The 20,209-nt window shown below is 42.5% G+C and overlaps 1 long non-coding RNA gene across 3 annotated transcripts in view; it reads right to left on the bottom strand.

Moving 5' to 3' along the window:
* LOC121090737 overlaps window positions 1–14,188 on the bottom strand; it is a 141,137-nt gene extending 126,949 nt beyond the window's left edge. The window contains exons 1-3 of one of the 3 annotated variants that reach the window (XR_005828690.1): window positions 13,276–14,188; window positions 10,164–10,306; window positions 9,765–9,829 (exon numbers count right to left, since the gene is read on the bottom strand). This is a non-coding gene — a long non-coding RNA (uncharacterized LOC121090737). The remainder of the gene's footprint in view (window positions 1–9,764; window positions 9,830–10,163; window positions 10,307–13,275) is intronic. The other 2 variants (XR_005828692.1, XR_005828691.1) reach the window with 2 other exon arrangements.
* Between the last annotated feature and the right edge of the window lie 6,021 nt (window positions 14,189–20,209).

The following is a 20,209-nucleotide window of genomic DNA, read 5'->3' as shown; positions in this document are numbered from 1 at the left end:
TATAGATTAGTAGGGGACATTGTCCAATAGTAGAAACAAAACAAAAACATAATCCCTGGCAGTCAGAGGTCAACAATAACAACAAGCCCACAGCCACTCTCAGGTTTCTGCCAGTGATAGGGTTCAGCTTTCACTGTATGGGTTTCTTGCAGGTTCAGTGACCACAGAACATGCCCTTGAGCCACCCACTTTTCTAAGAGTAGGCTGGCTGCAACCCATTTTGCCCAGTCCCAGCATGTGCAAATGCGTCAGTCTCTATTGCATATGCAGGACTGACAAGTGATAGAGATCATTCAGGGTGAGACCACATGCACTGCCTGAGTATCAGATGCATGCATGCAAACCCCCCCATCGCTTCCCCTAGAAACAAGGAAAAACCCACCGTGGCCACCTGGTCATTTCATGAATTGTTTTTACTTGTTAGGAAGCTCTTGGGAACCCCTTGCGCAAACAGCCTTCAGTTCAGAAATCAAGATTATATCTAAAGCTTCATGAGATAAAGCATAGTACAAGGTAATCAGTTTTTTGTATTAATTTCAAAATTATAGAAGAGTTAACACTTAAATCTCCAAGTATTGCTCAGCCTTTAATATAATGTTCTGCTAACCCCAATGTTATTCAGCTTAAGGTCCTCTCTATCATTTGCTTCAGCCTTACAAACTACCATGCTGGGAGTCCCTGTGTGAGTGGCAGCAGAAGTGGTAAGACACAGTCACAGACTTTTATCGACACGGACAGAATAGCCCCAGTACTGGATCCAGCTAATTTACCGTTACATCCACACTAGGTCTGCTAGAGGGTAAGTAGGGCTCTTGATAGACTAGTGGGGCCTGTAATGATTTGGAAGGAAGCAAAAAAAGATGTTTAAACTGTCAAAGAGGTCCATAGGTCACAAGTTCTCCCTTGCGAAAGCAGTATCAAGCCAAGGCAGACCACTGGGCTGAAGTGATGTTGGCATGATAGACTTGAGGCTTGGCAGAGGAACCCTGCTATTCAAGAACTGTGAAGGGAGCAGAGCAAATGAGCAGCTACAAACTCACTCACACAAGAACATTAATTCAGAGTTAGATACCATGCAAAGCTAAAAAAGTGTATCTGCTCACAATCAGACAACCCTACTATGCCATAAGGAAAAAAGAGCCAAAAATGGCAGAGAGTGCACATGCACTTCTCTGTGTAAACAGCAGAATGAAATGATGGTTTGCTGAAAGTAGTAAGACAGTGACCAGAGAGAAGGAACTTACTAAGAGAGAAAAACGGAGCAGCACTTGGTGAGGAGAAGGTACAGGCAATGGCCATTTCCGTAAGTGTCAGAACTAAGGCTCAAATAAGGAAGAAAGGTTAAGATGCAAGAGATTAATGAAATGGTCCCTTTAACCACACACACACACACACCTCTCAGCTGGAAATGGGAGACTGTTCAGGAAAAAAGTCAGAGCAGTAAATAGATACAAAACATGCTAAGAAATGTAAACAGACAAGCGTATGTCATTCCACAGACACACCTAGTTCAATTTTCTTGTTATGGAACGGAAACCATTTTAAAAAGTTAAAACTATGAAAAGTATTAAGACTCATTCTGCCTAAGACCGACAATGTATTAACATAAGCCATGCCAAAAGAACATTGAAAGCTCCATAGCGATGCTATTCAATAAGAATGAATAAGAAATATTGAATGCTCAGAGATTATTATCTTGATGATGCCTGTTATTCATGTCATGACCAGAGCTGAAAATTCCTAGAGTAGCCCTGCATACCTTCCAACAAACTTCTGTTTCTTTCCTGTTCTGAATTGTGAAGTTTTGTCTCAGTGTTTTAAAAAGGTTTATCCATGAAGGACATATGATACATGTTGCTGAGGTATATGATCAGTCATTCACTCTTTTGTAAAATAGTTATATTTATGTTTTCATAGCAAAATGTTTGCAGTATTTTCAGGTGCTGGTCTACAGTTTTCCACACATAAATTCTGAATACAAACAGCAGCAGGATCAAACACTGTACTGACACTTCCAGTAGTTCATAGTCACCAAACTGCCAAACTCTACTGCACCAGCAATGCCACCTGTAATTTAAGATGTGGACATAAATAATGAAGAGGGTAAAAGTAGACTGTCAGTTTGTTCCTGAATGTGAATGCCGCAGAGCAAGCTGTTGCAGTCCCTTTCCTGAGGTGATTTGGACTTGTAATGAACAAATTTCTCATGAGTTCTCAGGAAGTATGCAGACAACTGAATGTTAGCCAAAGCCCCAGCACAAAGGTAGGCTGAAGCACAGGAAGAGAAGTGTAATAGTAGCAATATATAATTTATTCCAATATCCCAGTTCCACTTGTATCTGCTTTCATCTCCACCCAGATATTTTCCTGCACCTTATAAAGAAATGTCAAGCACATTCCTAATCTGGTGTTGAGTGTAATCCGACATTTGGAAAAGTTTGGTAACTAGAAGGTGAGGTCACATACACCCCTGAGAGAATCTGCATACTTCAAAGGATGAAGTTACCAAGCAAGCAGAAATTATTTTTGCAACTTGCACCACAATACTAAGATCACATCTTTCTCCTTTATTACCGGATGGAAAATAATCCTTATTCAAATACTGATCATCAAAGACAGAAAGACAGAGGTCCCCAGCAGACAGCAGGGCCTTTTCACTTGGCACCCAAAAGCATGAAAAAAAAATAAAGTAAAAATACCGGGTGCATTTCCAAAAGAGGAAGAGAGGTTTGCCATACAATGCCCCAAATAATGACTGACAGAGGAAAGGAAGAATGGCTGTTTATGATGGCAGAATAGCTCAGCTCCTTCCAGTGGGACCACAAAAATCCCAGTAGGTCCAAAGTCTTCTCCTGGTCCCCCATCCCCACAGCTGTGCCTGACCAGAAATAGTGCTGTGGTCCTCACCTCTAACCCATGACCAGGTTCTTGCTGTCCCTTCCCTGAATACAGGCTCCTGCCTCCCTCCCTCAGCTCCCTGGCACAGGGACTTCTCGTATGTTTGTTTCCAGCCTGGCCAGTGAAAGGCTTCACATGCACCCCGTGCTCTTCCTTCGTAGCACCTCACAGCACCACGGGCCTTCCTCAACACCCTTCTCACTGGAGGCCAGCTCCACACAGCCTCCCTCAACCTTTCTTACCCTTCTCTGTCTTCTGGCCCTTTGTGAAAGATCCTTATCCCACCTGATGACAGTAAATCATTCAGTCACCACCATTTCTAGCCTATTCTCCAGTACAGATCAGACCTCCCCCTCCCTTCCACAGCTTCATTTCCATTCCCTTTTCCCAGCTGACAATTTCTTTAGTACTGCAGGCAACTTCAAACTTTATTTTTACCACCTGGCAGACAAGACAGCATGAAGAGTTTCCCTCCACCATATTTAATCCAACTACTTCAGCCTTTTGCAGCCGAGTTGGTTTTGTGGGTAATTTGAGTAATAAGTGCACAAATGTAACTGTCAACTAAGCCAAGCTGTTCTTGAGCTTTCCTCAGTAAAATTCTTGTCCTCAATCACAACTCCCTGTGTTTTAGGACGCAATTGCCCTCCCAACTCCCACCGCCTTGCAACCAGGATGAAGTAAATGTCTTACACCTGCCAGACAGACCGCAAGAACCAGGGGGTTCAAAATTTGCTAACAAGAGGGGTTGCAAAGATGAGCAGCGCCAGTCTGCTACAGGAAGTTTAATAAATGAGATCAGTCCAATTAATAATGGCCTTTATAATTCCTCTCTCAGATCTGTTCCTTTAGTAAATGAAAAATTATTTTCAGGAAAGATATTCTCACCTTCTGGTTTAGAGCTGGACCCTTTTTAATATTTTTCTTTAAATTCCGTCTCCTGTTTGCCTTCATTCCTGAAGATTATTATAGCCCATGAAAGCTATTATTAAGCATTCATCTGAACACATGCATCAGATCTTGTGTGCTGCCTTCTAGCAGAATGCTTTTAATTGAAAGGAAAACTCTGCCTCCTGCTAGGTTTGGGTGGGCTGCAATTAGTTCCATACCAGTTAGTTTTGCCAGAGTCATATAACTCTTCTACACAGGCATTCCCACTCTGGTCCAGCTGCAAACAATATGCTGAGTCAGCAAAAAGGAGGTAAAAGGAATTTTTCATTGAATTAAGAAACCGGTCTGTCCTCAAATCTTATAAAACATGTGTTGGATTCCATCTGTCCTGGAAGATCCCCACTCTGATCGTGCCAGCTACCAGTACTTACTTGCACGGGACGTGTGTGTCTGTGGCGATACCGCAAACTTCCCCACCACAAGGAGGCTTTGGACTCCATCGACCAGGGGTGACAGCCTGCAAGCTAACAGCGTGGGTCTGTGTGGGCAGTAAAATACAAATGCCTCCTTACATCTGAACCACAATACTTCAGTGAAAAAATGTTTCTCTGTTCCTTACTTGCAAGGAAAACAAAATCCACTGCCCTCCTAGCAAGATGCAGTGACTGAAGCCAAGAGCAAAGTGTGCAGAACATCTGAATTTACCAAAATTCAGATGCAGACAAATGAAAGTTGGAGGAAACCTTTTTCTGGATACTTCTGGTTTATTTGAAGCCAATGAAGCATGAAATGGTCTTAACAGTTTGTTATGTTTTGGTGTAACATGAGGATCTAGAATCTCTTGACAAGTAGAGTAGGAGCTTGAGTTTCAGTTCACTGATTGGTGGTTTTCTGGATTCATCCAAGAAATGTATTTAAACAGTATGTGCAGCATAAACTATTTTTAGTCATGAATGTTCAATGGTAAGCATCTGAAAGTGGACACCAGATAATGAAAACAACAGTTAAGTAATTTTTTCATAATTTCCAAAGCCAATTGTTGGAATTGGGAAATTATTATCCTTTTACATGTGTCTAGGTATCTGCTAAGATTATCCTATGTTCTAACAGAAATCCATGAGCTGCAGGCACATTCAGCAGCCCTCAATTGCCTTTACTAAACCTACGAAACACCTATCCTGAGACCCATGAATCTAGGGGGGGGGGGTGTTGGGGTGTTGGGGGTGTTCACATCCCTGACTTGGATCAGCATAGTCAGTCTTCTAAAACGACTACTGCATAAAAATTCAGAATAGTGAGTCCATATTTAGTTCATTCTTTCACAGGCTTCTCTTGGTAGTAATAAAAGACACCAGGTAAATTCTTTGTTGTTAACTAAAAGTAAACAGAAAACCTCTTTTTCATGTGGGAAATGTTTTAATGGAAAAAAACTTTGTTTGAACTTTTTCCTTTGAAACTGTAGGTTTCCTCATGGGAAATTTTTGAAAATTTTAAAGGAGCGTTATAGTTTCACTTTGACTTAAAATACCCTAATTTTTTTTGCTGAAAAACCCAATGTGCTAAAATAAAATGAATCAAAAAACTTTCATACTGAAACACTGATTCAATATGAAAAACACTATTGGATATATTTGCTGCAAGTAAATTGAAAATTTCCAGTGGAGATAAAGTAATCCTATAAAAATTCAGCTTAAACAACACAGTATTTTTGGTAAGAAAATTTTCAGCACTAAATACTGTGGCCAACAGTAATTACAACTTGTGCAAAAGTCTGGGAAAGCTACAATGGATTTTTGTAGCTATTTTAAATATCACACCTAATGCAATAATAATGTTGCACAGTGAAAGAGACTGTGAAAGGATTATAGTGAAAAGTTTGTAACCCAACAGCACCTGAATATAAATAATATGTTTATTTAACTGACAACAGCTTCTTCCATACATGATTTTAAATTTGCAGAAAACTATAAATAGATAGCACTTTCACCGAAAGCATTAAATTAGCCAACTGGGTACTCAACTTTGTAATGTGGAGCAATGTGGAGTGATAATGAACACCATGTGTGTGTGATAATGGGGGCTGTAGAAAATAGATCTAGCCAGCTGAGTGAAAAGGAAATGCTAAAGAAGAAAAAATCTGAAGTCCAAGCCAAAACAAGTGACCTAGAGAAGCAAGTAAAGTTTTGTATGTGGGGCAGGCTAGAGGCCTGAGAGAGATCAGCAATTCAGCAGGGTATTTTTAAGCATATGCTCAAGGCCCTGCTTATTCGGCAGGAAACTTAAGCATATGCTCAGAGGTTAAGCATCAGCTAAAGTCTCATTGATGTCAATGGCTCTTAAACACATGCCTAGAGATACATATGTGCTGAAGTGCTTTTACAAATAAGAACGGACTGGGGATCAGGGCCTCAGTCCCCTGGTATTTCATAGCAGGCTAACCCTGCAACCTCCTGGCTTTCCAAATTCTTCAGAGTAGATCTCATTTATTATACACACAGGACCAGACTTAAGCATGTAAGAACTTGCATTACTGTACATAACTGCCATTGGCCCTTTGGTACTGAGATAAATCGGAAAGTATGGATACATTTATAAAGCGCCAGTAACTTCTACTGTCATTTGCCCAAAGAATCCTCTTAATGATAACAATGGAAGCACGAGATAAGCAGAAATGCAACTTTTGAGCAGGTCATTTAGCATTTCCATTACTGATGTAAGAAAACTTGCACAAGAATGAATTTAAAGATGAAACTGAATCTTAACTGAAACCTGACTTTAGGTAACTTATTTTGAAACAGCGCATGGTGCTCTCAATTTTTGTGCAACGAATGGATCTGTATTACCTTGTGACCTTTTGTGTCTGAGTAGTCTGCTTACCAATTGCATAGCTGATGGGCATCACTGTAAAACCAAGAAAGCCAACTTTCTTTGCCAATCTAACTTCATGTAGAAGAATTGTAAAGCATTAATCTGCATTGATATAAATTTAGAAATCCGTAACAATTATTCACTGAACCTGAGATGGCAGGTTAACATAACTTAAATTTTTGAAACTTTTTCATAACGTCAGATTCAAGTATGGCTGCTTCTTCATCTTTCTCCTTCTTAAAAACTGCATGAAAATATACCATAAAGTGGCAAGGGGAATTATATGGTCAGATTACTAATGGTATTAAATATTTTTCCATGCGGTTAATACAGGATTTGAAATTATCAGTAAAAATCCTTCCTGTGCATTTCAGTGAACCTGAACAACCACTTGGTCTCTGCATTTCATAATTCTCTGAGGATAAATATGCGGCAGAGGAAATGGTCATAAAGATGCACTGCAAGGCCAGCTGAAAACTCCTTTAGGTGGAATCTGTAAATGATGGCTCATTTTAAAACACCCTTAATGTGACAGGAGCAAACTGGGGTGCATCTGAGCAGCAGGACATTGCCAGAGTACTGCCGTGTGCAACCACTGCACTGCTCTTTTCCTGTGATGCCACAGTAGCAGTTAGCACCCACATAAATTACAGCAAAAAGCTGACATCAATGAACAAAAAAAGCTAACTTCTTTAAAATTCATTTAAATGGGCAGAAAACATATTGTAAAAGCCCAGTAATCAGCTTTACACGTGCATTTTCCTTCTGTCACATGACTCTCATGCTTTAAACTGGAGAGCATTACTGCTTGGCATTTCCTGCAAATGCACTGAGGAAAAGCCACAGCAATATAGTATTTCTTCCATAGATGTTAACATTTGAAGACTCGCAGAAGTGGCTACCATTCAATTTCTGGTTAAAATTTGCTCACTTTGTTTTTTCAGATGAAGACAACCTGGTAAAAGTGTTCCCACATTCCTCTCTGCACTTTTGCCATGACAAAACTTAGCTGACGTAGGCAAATTCAAGTCCTAAAAACATGTATCTTAGTCTGATTTTGTTTCAAGTTTCTGCTTCTTTATTAACTACGGAAGAGCACCTCTTCCTTCTTGCCCAAGCAAGCTGCTGGTTATCATTCCCATCCCTCCAGTCGGTCGAGTAACACATGACGCTGGCCTAGCATAAATACAAAACAGGTTCCTATGGAATCTGAAATACTGTTTGTACATCCTACCACTGACCACAGCGGAACAATGGTGTGCCAATGATACGGAAAAAAAATAACTCTATTTGCTTGCTCTTTCTGTGCCTCTGTCTGAAATATACCTAGCTCCAAAGCTATTATTTATAGTTATGAGGTGACAACTGAGAGCTAGCAGTCTGCTGAGTGAAAAAATGTTTGCATTTATCCTTTTTAGAGATATGCTATATATATAAACACATACATGTGCAGCAACTATTCATACTGGATAAGGAGAAGTACCTAATCAACTACAGTGCTTATTCAGTGGTATGAAAAGAAAAGGAGTTCTTTATTTTGTGCAAATTAAGTGACAAAGCTTCATTTTTAAAGATTATTTGAAACAAAAAAAAAAATTAATCAAAGCCTTCAGCTACATTAGCATTGCTTAAAACACTGAGAAGCAGTGTTGTAAGTTTCCTGTGAACACTTTTACCTATAATTTTTAATAAAGAAATCACCTCTTCTAAGTTGCTTGCGAACAATGCTAAGGTCAAACTCGAGTGAAATCTTTACATTGTTCACACATTCACCAAAATGTTGATGTTGGGGGGTCTTCTGGAGGTCCTCTAATCCAAGTGCCTGTCTCCAGGACCATCACCAGCATCAGACCAAATCAGCCATGGTTTTGTTTAGTCAAGTCCTGAAAACTATCAGGGATAGATATTCCACCTCCTCTCTGGGTACCTTGCTCCAATCCTGCACTACCCTCCAAAGAGAAAAGATTATTCCTAACTTCCATTCTAACCTCCAAAGCCACAAATTGATGCCGGGCCCTCTCTTTTTTGCCACTTGAAACAATCAAGAAGGGCTTGGCTTCACCATCTCCATAGCTTGCCTTCAACCAGTTACAGGCTATTAGTGTGCCCCACAGCTGCTTCCTCATCAGCCTCTACAAGCACAGCACCCTTCACCTTTCCCTAAAGGGTATGTCCTCCAGGCCTCTACCAGCTTGGTAGCCTTCCACTTGGCCCTCTCCAGCATCTCTACACTCCCAATGTTTCAACCAACCTCACACATCACTTCCGTAGTACTGATAAACAGGATGATTTGTTTTATCAGGGTCGCTTGGAAGATTGTCACTGAGCAACCCCTTTACTCTTCTCGGGCTCTACGGATCAGCTTTGTCAGGCCCAGCTGAGACAGTCTAAGACACCAGCGTCCCACAGTGTGCCTTCCCTCAGTCCCAGAGGTGGCCAACCCAGCACAAAGATGGCAGAAACCCAAGTGCCCCAGCACCTCTCTTCTGCTTTCTCTCTTCTGGGGGCAGCAGAGGATGGCAGACCATGGTGCCTATAACGGCTGCCATCTCCACACCCAAACTGCTTTAACTTTACCTCTGAACTTCAAACAATCTCATTATTCATGGATCATTTCCCCCCCTGAAGGGATCATTTCAAGGAAATATAAAAAACAGTCCAATGATCAGATGCAGTGTAAATCCTGAGTGCTACCCTTGATTTAAGAGGAGCAGAAATCCCTGCAGAACTCTTTCCAGGACGCGGGCATTTAATAAATCTTGTGAAAGTGTGAGGAAAATATGAGGAAAAAAGGAGACACTGATAAGAGAAATACTTCTGAAATGGACAGTCAACACCAGACAGTTTAAAAGTAATTTTCTAGCCAAGTAATTACAATTGCTTTGTCATCATTTCCCATGGGTGAGAAAAAAAAAGACAAAACCAAATACGTATTAATCTGCAAGTAAGTCTGAACCACAGAAAACCTATTATACTGTCCTTCTAAGGAAAGGTCAGAAGTGGTGTCAAACAGGAGGGCTGCCCTTTTCTAATCACACAAAGCTTAATGGTCCACGTCAATTCTTGGCCCCGGACTGCATGGATCTTGAGACATGTTGGGTACTAACCTTCTCACAAGTAGCATGACTGGTTCTGGCCTCTTCATCAACAGTTTTAGCTGTGTACTTTCTTCCTAAAGGTGGGAGAGACAACTACTAAACAGAAGAAATGCATTCTAACCGCCTGATTTCCACCCAATTCTGTTCTCTGCACAAACAGACATTCAGTCCATGTTTCCTATTGATCAAAAACTACTCCTCCTCCCTATTCCTTTAGGTATCTCCCAGCTCAGTGTCTTGTTTAGACTCTCCGGGTTTCCCCATAGGCTAGGCAGAGGGACAGAGATGGGATTTAGGTATCTGACCATGGCCTGAAGTGAAGAGTTCAAGTATCCTGCCAACAGGTGACAATTGCTCAGCTCTGCCCACCTTGGCCATTATGCATCCTCAATCCAGCCAAAAACTCACCCAGTCCAGGGGCTATCTGTGCCCACGAGTTTCCAGTAAACCTTTAGGAGGGCAGCATACACACACGCTCCTCAGGCAGCTCCCCATGAGTGTGCCAGGCCATTCAAAATGTTTCTTGTTCCCAGCTTGGAACATTTGACCTGCTGAAGAGAAATCAACCTTTGGCATGTCCTCCCAAGCCACACTTTGTTTTCATATTCTTTGCTATCAGTGAAGACATTTTAACAAGCAACAGAAAAGTTCTGGATGAATTTGCTTAGTTAAAAGCATTTCTGAATCTACACTGTAAACAGAGAGCTGACTCAACAGCAATAGCTCCCTAAAACGCCAAGTACTCAACAGTAAGTTACATACAGTTTCATTCATAAAACCCCAAGTCTCATATTGGGTACTTCTGTCATCTATATGAGACACAGTAATAAGTAATCAAACCTCTTCAGTGTTATGTGCCCATTGCCTTGGCACGCACATGAGTACTAAAAAATTAAAATCTAATTTAATAAGCCTATTATGACCATATGAAGGAGAACTTTCCTTCTTGCACTCCAGGCAACTTAAGAACTGTCTCTGAAACTGCCTATGCATGTTAACTTTCCAGCCATCAGCCGACACAGAATGGCAGTGGCAAAAGCCAGAAAATTCTCTCCAGAACTCTTCCGGAGACCCATCGATTTGGTATGGGATTTGGGGTCTTGGATCAAGCTAGATGTCAACCCAGTTTATATTGTCACAGCAGCATGGAGCAATTTCAACACTGTTGAAACCACATGGATGTTGAAGCTCAAACAGCAGAGTACTGAAGCTAAACTGGATGGCACAACAGACCTCTGAACACACAGTCCAAACCCATGTCCCCAAAAAAAGATGCAACAGGATCTACCCATTAGAAAAGAAATCTTTCCCTGGGTTCAAGCACCAGCATCAGTGTGAGATAAAACACAGACAGGAACACTGGGACAAATAAAGAGCCCAGACCAGGGGCCAAACAAGAATTCTGCCCCTGAGGTCTTGGATCATACATGTAAGCAGTGCCTGCTGTTCCCTCCATTTGGATATGTTCCTACTTCCTGCATATCGCTCTGTGCAGTCCTGACACTGTTACAAGGAGAGTGCAAGTGTATAACCAATTGCCTATTCTCAAGGAATAAACTTAATAATATGCTGTGGGGCTGAGGCTGGGGGGAAAAAAGTGTAGCAGGTTCCCCCCACATTTTATGCCTGTCTTAAGAGTCCATGGTTGCCATCAGGCAAGTTCCTCAAAGGAAAAAAAAACAAAACAAATAAACAACCAGAACCCAAAAAATCATGTTTTGGTAGTTGATTTATTGTTTTTGTGAGCATGCTGTTACAAACTCAGAAAGTGCACTGTTTTCAAGCTTTTGCAAAAAGAAGAAAGTGCTCCCTTTCAAAAAGAGGATAGAAGTGCATTAAAAAATGAAATGCATACTTTAGGGAAGTTTCTCACAGGGGAAAAAAAAAAAAAGACACTCCTACAGAAGGACATATAAGGCAAAATTTGCAGGGGTATAAGACTGTACGAAAGGAAATATTAAAGCTTACCACACTTCTCTGCTAATCACACCCCTAACCTATCTGACTGCCTCTCCTCTCACATACAGCCAAATAAGCTGCTCCTAGGTGAATATTAGTAAGAACATACTATACTTTACCAGACACAGCATCTTGACCCGGACTAACACTCTTATATGGACGCTAAGGACATTGCTAAAGAAACACAGACTCTATTGTTAATCATTTCTTTTAGCAAACTTCCTTCACAGCCTGAGCTAAGTACTATATTAAATTGTGAAGAAATCACTAGAACTGCTATGCTGCAAGTGACTTTTAAATCAAGTGCATCAGTTATACAGTATTTAGCACTGTGCTGTAAAGGGTGGTAAATGGAGGTGTCATAAATATCTGACTTTATCATCTGTTGACTCATAATCCAGATGCCAATGGCATATAAATCATGTAAAGCATGTTTCCAGATTAGGAAAGTCTGACTGTTCACTATTGTTCTAGCAAACTACATTATTTCTTCGTAGGATCAGGAGTGCCCTCTGATGGTTAGCATCTATAACTGGAAAGTAAGAGTTGACAGAAAACTGGCACATCCCAAGCTGTCTGTGCAACACAAAATGTTCTCACTTTTAGCACTATACATTTATGGTCTTCTGCGTGCTTAATTTTTTCGATAACCAACCTTGTTGTGTTGGGAATATTTTTTTTCGTATTTCTGTTTCCATTTCAGTTATTTATATTGATATTTAAGGATACCACATATTAGGGATTCAATCAGAGCACTGCTTATGTATACATCGAGTTCTAAAAGAAGATGAAAAAATTTCAGACATAAATTAGAGGTTTTCTATAATAGGCTCCAAGAAAGCCCTTGAAAGGCTCTGACAAACTCAGACACCTGGAAATTCAGATATTCAGCTGAATATCAGAAAACAGGATATAACTGGAAAAAACAGACAACCTCTCTTAAGAAGTGCTTGTGTGCCCAAGAGCTTGAATGTATTTTTCCAACCATGTAAACTAATTTAATAAAACCCGTTAACTCTCTCTACAAACCTTGCCCCATTTACACCCTTAGAAAATCATGTCTACAATAGAACAGTGAGAAAATAGGAAATCAATTTTTTTCCCCGTCACCTGTCCTCCAGGTATTCAGCATCTCAGGGTTACTTATAATTATAAATTTCATCACCTATAAGATCAACTGCCCTTTCAAAACAGAGTTGATAGCTGGAAGAGAGCCATAAACTTGGAGCTTTCTGTGAAGACAACTACTATGCCCAGTAGATAACAGATGGACATCTCTCCCTTCAACTGAAGGAGGACTGGAGTTACCACCTTTGGTGAGACAAAACCCCCCAAACTGGCATCAATTGCACACTGCCCCTATTATATACTGGACAAAGAAATGCAAATTTGCAATATCCAAACCCTTATAACATTAAGAAACTGCACCTCAGGGTCAATACTAGTCTGACTGCCTGATGACCCTTACAGAGAGTCAGGCAAAATACCAAGAATTGCATATTATTTAGTAAGCTACAAATGCAAATACCCACAAGTTTCAGTGCAAAAGCCAATTCCTTACATTTGCAAAGGAGGATGGATGGCATCAAGGGATGAAGCTGGGGAACAGAGAGCTGTGTGCATTTTCCATACTTTTCCATTGACGCTGCTGATATGCAAAGGCAGCAGCCATTTTGTTCCTAGGTCTGTTGCACTGTGTTAGCAGAGAGACTAACTCTGCTCTCTTACAGCTACTTTACCCTGGTGTTATTTTTGTAATCTAAACCAAACATCATTTTTACATTTTTCTCTGACGACGAAAGCAGAAGGTAACAAGATGAGAGACCCGCAGCCAGCCCTTCCTGTGCCAGCTTTTACTCCAATTTTACATCTGCTGCGGAACCCTAAACATTTTGAAATATGGCAAAACTTGGGAATTATGATTGGACTGTCCCATTTCCACCTGTGATTACAACTGGCTGGGACTCAGACTAGGATTATCCCGACACAGAGTATGAGGCACCTCCCCAGCAACATCGGCTCCTAGCTCTCTCTGCCCCTCCTGCGTGCGGCCGCGCAGCCTGGCGGGCCCTGGGAGCGCACGCTGCCCCAGCTGCCCCGCAGCCCGCTAGTCTGGCCTCCTTCTGAAGGAAAAAGTGCTCAACGCCTTGTCCCTGAGGAGCTTCTCCATCCCGGAGGGGCCCAGGGGTCACTCCGGGCCGAGGGCGGGAGGAGGCACGGTTTCTGCCCCGGGGCCCCCGCCACCGGGCGCCCCGCGGCCTCTCCTGCCCCGGCGCCAGCCGCAAGGAGGGAGCAGCAATTCCCCCGCTAGCGACGGGGAAGGGGGAACCTACTGCTGCTTCCTCTGTGATCGCTGCCCACGTCCCCCAGTTAGCCAGATGCCGCCTCATTAAGTTCCATGCTAACGCCGCCGGCTCTCCCCCTGCGCCAAGGCTTCAGCCGCCGCCGCGGACGCCCGGGCACCGCGGGCTGCGGGACGGAGGCAGCGGCGGGGAGACCGAGCCACGAGAAGAGCCGCAGCCCCCCTCTCATGGCGGCCGGGGGAAAGGCGCCCCGAGGGGCAGGCTCCCCCACCGCCGCCCGCCCGGGCGCCCAGCCGCGGCCCGCAGAGCGATCGCCTTTCCCAGCCGCACGGCGCTCCGCCTCGCCGTTGCCAGCGAGGACTCGAGGGGCTCAGCGGCAGGGAGGGCGAGTCGGCTGCTGCCCGCAGCGGCACCCGCGATGGCTGTGGAGCGGCGGGGAGGCAGCGGGCGGGACGCAGGTGTGCGGGGCCTGCGGAGGCCGCTGACATGGGCGAAGTGTGCGTCGCGAGCGCGGAAGGCGGTGGGAGCTGGGGCCGCGGCTGGCGCGCTCGGTGCCCTCGGAACCGTTAGAAACGGCGGGAAAACTGCCTGGGCGGGAACCGCCACCCGCGCCGCCATTTTGAAGAAGCTGAGGCGCCGCGCCCAGCCTTAGGGCTTTTGTGTGACCTTGGCACTTCCCGGGCCTTGATCCGAGAACGGCTGAGTCAAGATCCTGCCTCGTGGCTTAAACGGCCCTCCACGTTTGTTTTGTTGCACTTTTTTGTGTTTGTCCCAAGCTAGGTTGTTGGCACCTGCAGGCCTGCTGTATTCTGTGGCCTGGTTGGTAATTTGCACGTACCCACCTCTGGTGAGTGGCATTGCTATGACAGAAAGGTTTATAGCATGAAACTGGAGGTTCTTCTCTAAAACCAGTCAAAAAGACAAAACTTTATAAACACTTTCATAAACGTATCATTTGAACAGAAAATAAACCAGGTCCAGTGAAAAGTTGAAAGAATGTTTTATTTTGACCTTAATGCTTTTCCACCCATTTCACCACAAATTCGCTAAAATTCAAAATTAATTTGCACTTCCCAATTAAAACCCAAAAGTTTAAATCTAAAATGTGAAGCAGGTTATGCTGGTAATTCTTAGAAGCTTCTCAGCACAATTTTCAGTTGAGGTTAATGGGAACTGATCCTTCTAGCATGACATTTTGTCCCAAAAATCAGCATTGTCCACTGGAATGACATTAATTCTACCAATAATAATGTCACCAGCACTATTTGGTGTCAGAAGTGCCAAGAGATCTAAGTTGTAGTCTGAAATCCCATTGTCTCTGGTATCTACACTTACCAGTGCACAATACCTACTGTTACTTTCAGCAGTAGCATCTCAATGGGCAGAATAAGCACATAGGTGCTTAATAAAAACTATTTCCAAAATGCAAGACGTATGGTGAAAGGGATGAGCTAAGGGGAAATACTTGTGATTTTCTAAGAGGAGCCTACTGGCAGTCATGCTAAGCTGGATGGTTATAGTTGAGAAACAACAGTTGGTTTATGAGTGTGCAAAAGAATATAGCAAAAGAAGAAGATGTCTACTGGGTCCTTCCTGTGTTCATGGCCTTTTGGGATTGGGAAGTGCTTATGTTGTGGGCAGCATCAGAAGGAAAGTACCAGAGCTGGAGCCAGGGAAAGAGAGTTCCAGAGTTCTGGGGATGTCCTATAGTGAAATCTTTGCTTGACATTGTCCTGGGCTTCTGTAGAATAAAATACTGCTTTTTGTTGTTGCATAGCACTGGAGGAGAAAAATTATTGCCATTTACACTTTTAAGGGATTGGGTATTACCAGCTAAGTAGTAGGACACAATTCCTGTGTGAACACATGGTTTAATTTTTTAATCTAAAGTTTGACTGGACTTGTTCTTTGTAGGTGAGGCCTTTCAGATCCTGCATTCCCGTCTCTGCCATAAATAAGGAGTCAGGAGTGCAATATTGTACGTTTGTTTTGCTTTTCATTCCACTGATGGAATCTTCTTTTGCTTTGCTGACAGTTCAGGTGAAACAGGAATCTAATACATTAGATATGAGAAATACGGAATTAAACACAGTCCAGAAACAGAACTCCATGGACCAAAAGGTAGTAAAGTCCCTAGCCACTGGTATGAGTGACTTTCATTTATCAATAATTCATCGGTGTTATGGAGGAGATGTATCAGTAAGACAGTATGAAAATACCAGTCTTGTTGGTTTATGGACAAATCAACCTAGCCAGTCCAACACCTTGAATGAGGGGAGACTGACATGCAAATCGTGGTCTACACATCTTTACCCTTCAGGCATGCCGAGGTGATGGCAAGATCAAAGAGGCTTTTGAAATGCCAAGTTCTGAGAAAGGAAATTGGGAAATATAACTCCAGAGTTAGCTGGAGGGGGCAGGGATGAGGGTCATGTTAGAAGGTGTTAACCACTGTAGAGAGAAGAGAGACTCTTATCCCAGATGGTGCAGACGTTTCATTGTTGAAATACAACTGCAAGCAGCTCATGTTATAAGGTAATGAAATCTGTCACAACTTGAACATCAAAAGTGGTCACAGGCTATAAAGGAATGGTGTTTGTGGGAACAGTAGGGACAAGAGACATTGGACACTAGAGGCTGTGTCTCTGAGATGCTAGTCAAGAGGATCAGAAAGGAGAGGAAGGAAGAGATTGTCTTGCTGACAGCTGCCTGAGGACAGGAGCGGAGGACAAGTAAGATATTGCTTCCTTTGTAATGAATCCAAGATGTACCTCCCTAGCCCGACGTTTGCCGAGTAAACTGTGTGTTAGTTACTCAGGCAAGTCCTTTTGGTCCACTCCAGTTTTCCTACACATTCTTAGTACATTCTGTTTTAATTAGACCAGTTGAGTCCTTGATTGTTTGCAAATTTCATGCAGACTTTTCCTTAGCGGTGCTTCTAAGGAAGAGGAGTTACAGAAAGGTGCCTGGAGCCTGTCATAGTTGGGATGTTTGGTCAAAGGGGCATGGACTATGGAGACCTCTCTCACAAGAGATGGCACTTGCAGAACTGAGGTCTGGCAAACACAAAGGAAACACCTGGATGGTCGGACATATTTCTACTCCCATCTTTTTTTCTTCCTCTAATTTTCTTATCTCTTAGGATTTGAGTATAATGGAAGCCAAATCAGAAAGAGGGATGTCAGTCAGCTTTTCTGAAAAACAATGCTGCAAAGTAGAATTTTTTTCTGCTAAAGCTGTACTTGTACTGAAAAGTGCTGAATACAAACAAATTGCAGGAAAATAGGGAAGACTAAAACATGCACGTGACAGAACTAGCCACATCCAGCAGAGTGCAGCATCGCCCTAAAGGCAGTGCATGTGCACAAGGCTGTGAGCCCTTTGCCTTCTGATTGAATAAAAGGGGCGTGCGTGTTGCAAATAAGCAAATCTCCCAGGAAAAGTGTGATACCTTTCCATTTATGAATTTTGAATCATACTTCGATGCTCTTAAGTTTGTATATAAAAGTTTGGCGGCTGGAAAGTAGGAGGAAGAATCTGGGACTGCAATTGGAAGTGGGAGCCAGGAAGATCCAGGCCAGACACTGAGGAGTGGAGGGTTAGCCAAAGAAATAATGAGGTGACTGGTAGCCTGGTGGTAGGGCAGGACATTGAAATCAAATGACCTCACAGGACTGACAGAGCAGAGAATGAAACAAGAGGTAGTACAGGCAAAGAGAATGGGGTTAGTACCTGGAGCCAGAGATGGGGGGAAAAAAACCTCATGCTGAAAGAGATAAGGCAGGAGGGATCAAAGAGGGAAGGAACAAGCAGAAAGGATATTCTGTTAACCAGTAAAGCCTGCCTCTTTACAGAGGCCTTGGGATGCCTATGTGACACTATTCTGCTTCCTGCAAGTCTCTGTGAAACCCCGTGTCTGACCTAGTACAGTATTGCACCATGAGGGATGGAAACATGCTATCACCCTCTGTCGTTTTGGCAGAAGTCAGCAGGAAGAGGTCTATACTGTGGATTTAGAGGTTCCAAACCAACTGTGGTACCATGGACATAATATGCTGCCACATTATAGGACTTTTGGTTTTGTTTTTATTCTTATTTGCTTTTTAAAAAACCCTAGGACATTGCTGACAACATTATTTTTAAAACCTTGTTAAGGTTGCAGAGTCAAATCTTGAAAAATCAGGTGAAGTCAGCATTAACATTATTTTTACCCAGTCCCCTGTGAAAAGGCATTATGATGGGGTCTTGAAGTACACAGCCACTATTCTCCACTGGAATTTTTTTCATTGTCTGTACGGAAGAAGCTTGTTCTAGGTGTGATCAGCTTTGTACAGTGAAGGAGAGTGCTTTCCCTCCCTTCATACCACATTTGTTGCAGAAGTACAAAGAACATAAGACATAAGAAAGGGGGTTATAGAAGGAGGATGGTGCTGTGGTTAGAGTCACTGGACAAATCCCAAAGAACAGCACTTTAGCACCTTTGCAGGTTTGGCATGATATTTGGGAATTCACTTAGTGAAACTTTTGCTAGTCATTGCTCACTTTTGTTTTCTAAGTGGTGATCGTGTCATCTGGTGCTTGACAAGAGGATCAGTGGTCTGCAGTGTGTAGAACTACCAAAGGCAACAGCTGAAGTTGTACCATGCTTGAGAAAAGGCCACCTGAGTACTCTGAAAAGCCATGTCTTAGGAGACTGAGGCTGGGGAAGGTGACATTTCTAATCTTAATTTCTGTGCATCATAAATCCCTGATTCATAAAACAGTGATGAGATCACTATGTTACCCCAGAGGGGTGGTCTAGAAATTAAGTAACATTCTGCTAACAGTGAGGTACAGCAGTGAGGGGTTCCGTAGTCCATCCTGCACAGTACCTGAATCAGAAGTCCAGCTGAAAAGCATATTTTATGATCTGATAGTTAAAACCTGATGATAAGACATATGCACAGTGAAATCAGATTAAGATTGTATGGCCAGCGTTGGTTGTGAGATTTCCTGTCCTTCAAGATTATTGAGATTCGGCTGATCTAACTTCAGTCTTCCAGGCTTGCTCCAGTCAATAGAGATTTTATGCTAAATTATGTGCCCATGATAGACAGGATGCCCATCTCTCTGTGTTGACTACTTGTTTCCTGTCTCTTCATGGGAAACGTATTTAAGATAGATACTTTGCATCATGGCTTAAAAAATACTACTGTTAGTGACAACCAACATACTTTATTAATGGCAGGTACAAGATATACAGCTACCCAATTTAACAGGTCAGGCAGGAGGGGACCCAGTTAGTTTGTGGATTTGATTTCGAAACTGTGTTTTCTGACCAAAAAATAAAGGTGCAAATAAAATGCAACTTTGATCGCAAAACTTGTTTTATTTCAGATTTCTACATTATCTTTCCCAGACCCTTTTTTACATCTGTTACTTTTCCCTGCCCAGTTATTTGTTTAAAAGCCTGCTCCATGTACTCTTAATCTGGACTATAAACTCTGGCCTAAGGGCTCTTTTTTATGTCCTGTCTCATCTGAGATACTTCTTGGGTTCAAATCTAAGAACTTCTGTAGAACAGGCAATAAATACTCATAATACCAGTATCATAATGGTTTCCAGTCAAGTAGAAATGAAGCACCAAATGCCCAAGATATGGCTGAATCCAGGAGGCCTAAGCAATACTGGTGAAATGCACTTTGTCTACAGTGAACCATGGAGTGCAGGCACCATGGGAATGGGAACAGAGACTGAGAAGTCAAATCTGCTTTCAGCAGCAGCACGGGGTTCAACCAACCACATGTGGTTGCTGTTCCATTCTAAGGGAAGAAGTAACAACTGTTCCTTAGCAGCTGGAAGGGATGGTATTAGTCACTGGCCCCTTCCCACTCCAGCTGTACTGTACTGTGGGAAGGAAGGAGCCTTTTTTCTAGAGAGGGTTTTTGCACATTTCTGACTAGCCATACTGCTGGAGAAACCTGTGTAAAGACCAAAAAAAAAAAAAAAAAATTATGGGTGGTAGTCACTCTCTTTCCCTGTCCCCTCAATCACATGCACAGAAAAATCAGTGAATTATTGTCCATAAAAGCACTTTACCTTTTGATGTTATTAAAGTAAAATCACTATACCAGAGATAAAGCAGTAGGTATTACTTCAATTAATGCCACAAGTCTAACAACAATTAGTGGTATCAAGAAAAGAAATACAGTT

The sequence above is a fragment of the Falco naumanni genome, chromosome 6 (genome assembly GCF_017639655.2).
Source record: "Falco naumanni isolate bFalNau1 chromosome 6, bFalNau1.pat, whole genome shotgun sequence".
Lineage (NCBI taxonomy): Eukaryota > Metazoa > Chordata > Aves > Falconiformes > Falconidae > Falco > Falco naumanni.
Note: the sequence above shows the minus strand (reverse complement) of the source record. Positions and strands in the feature narration are given on the sequence as shown.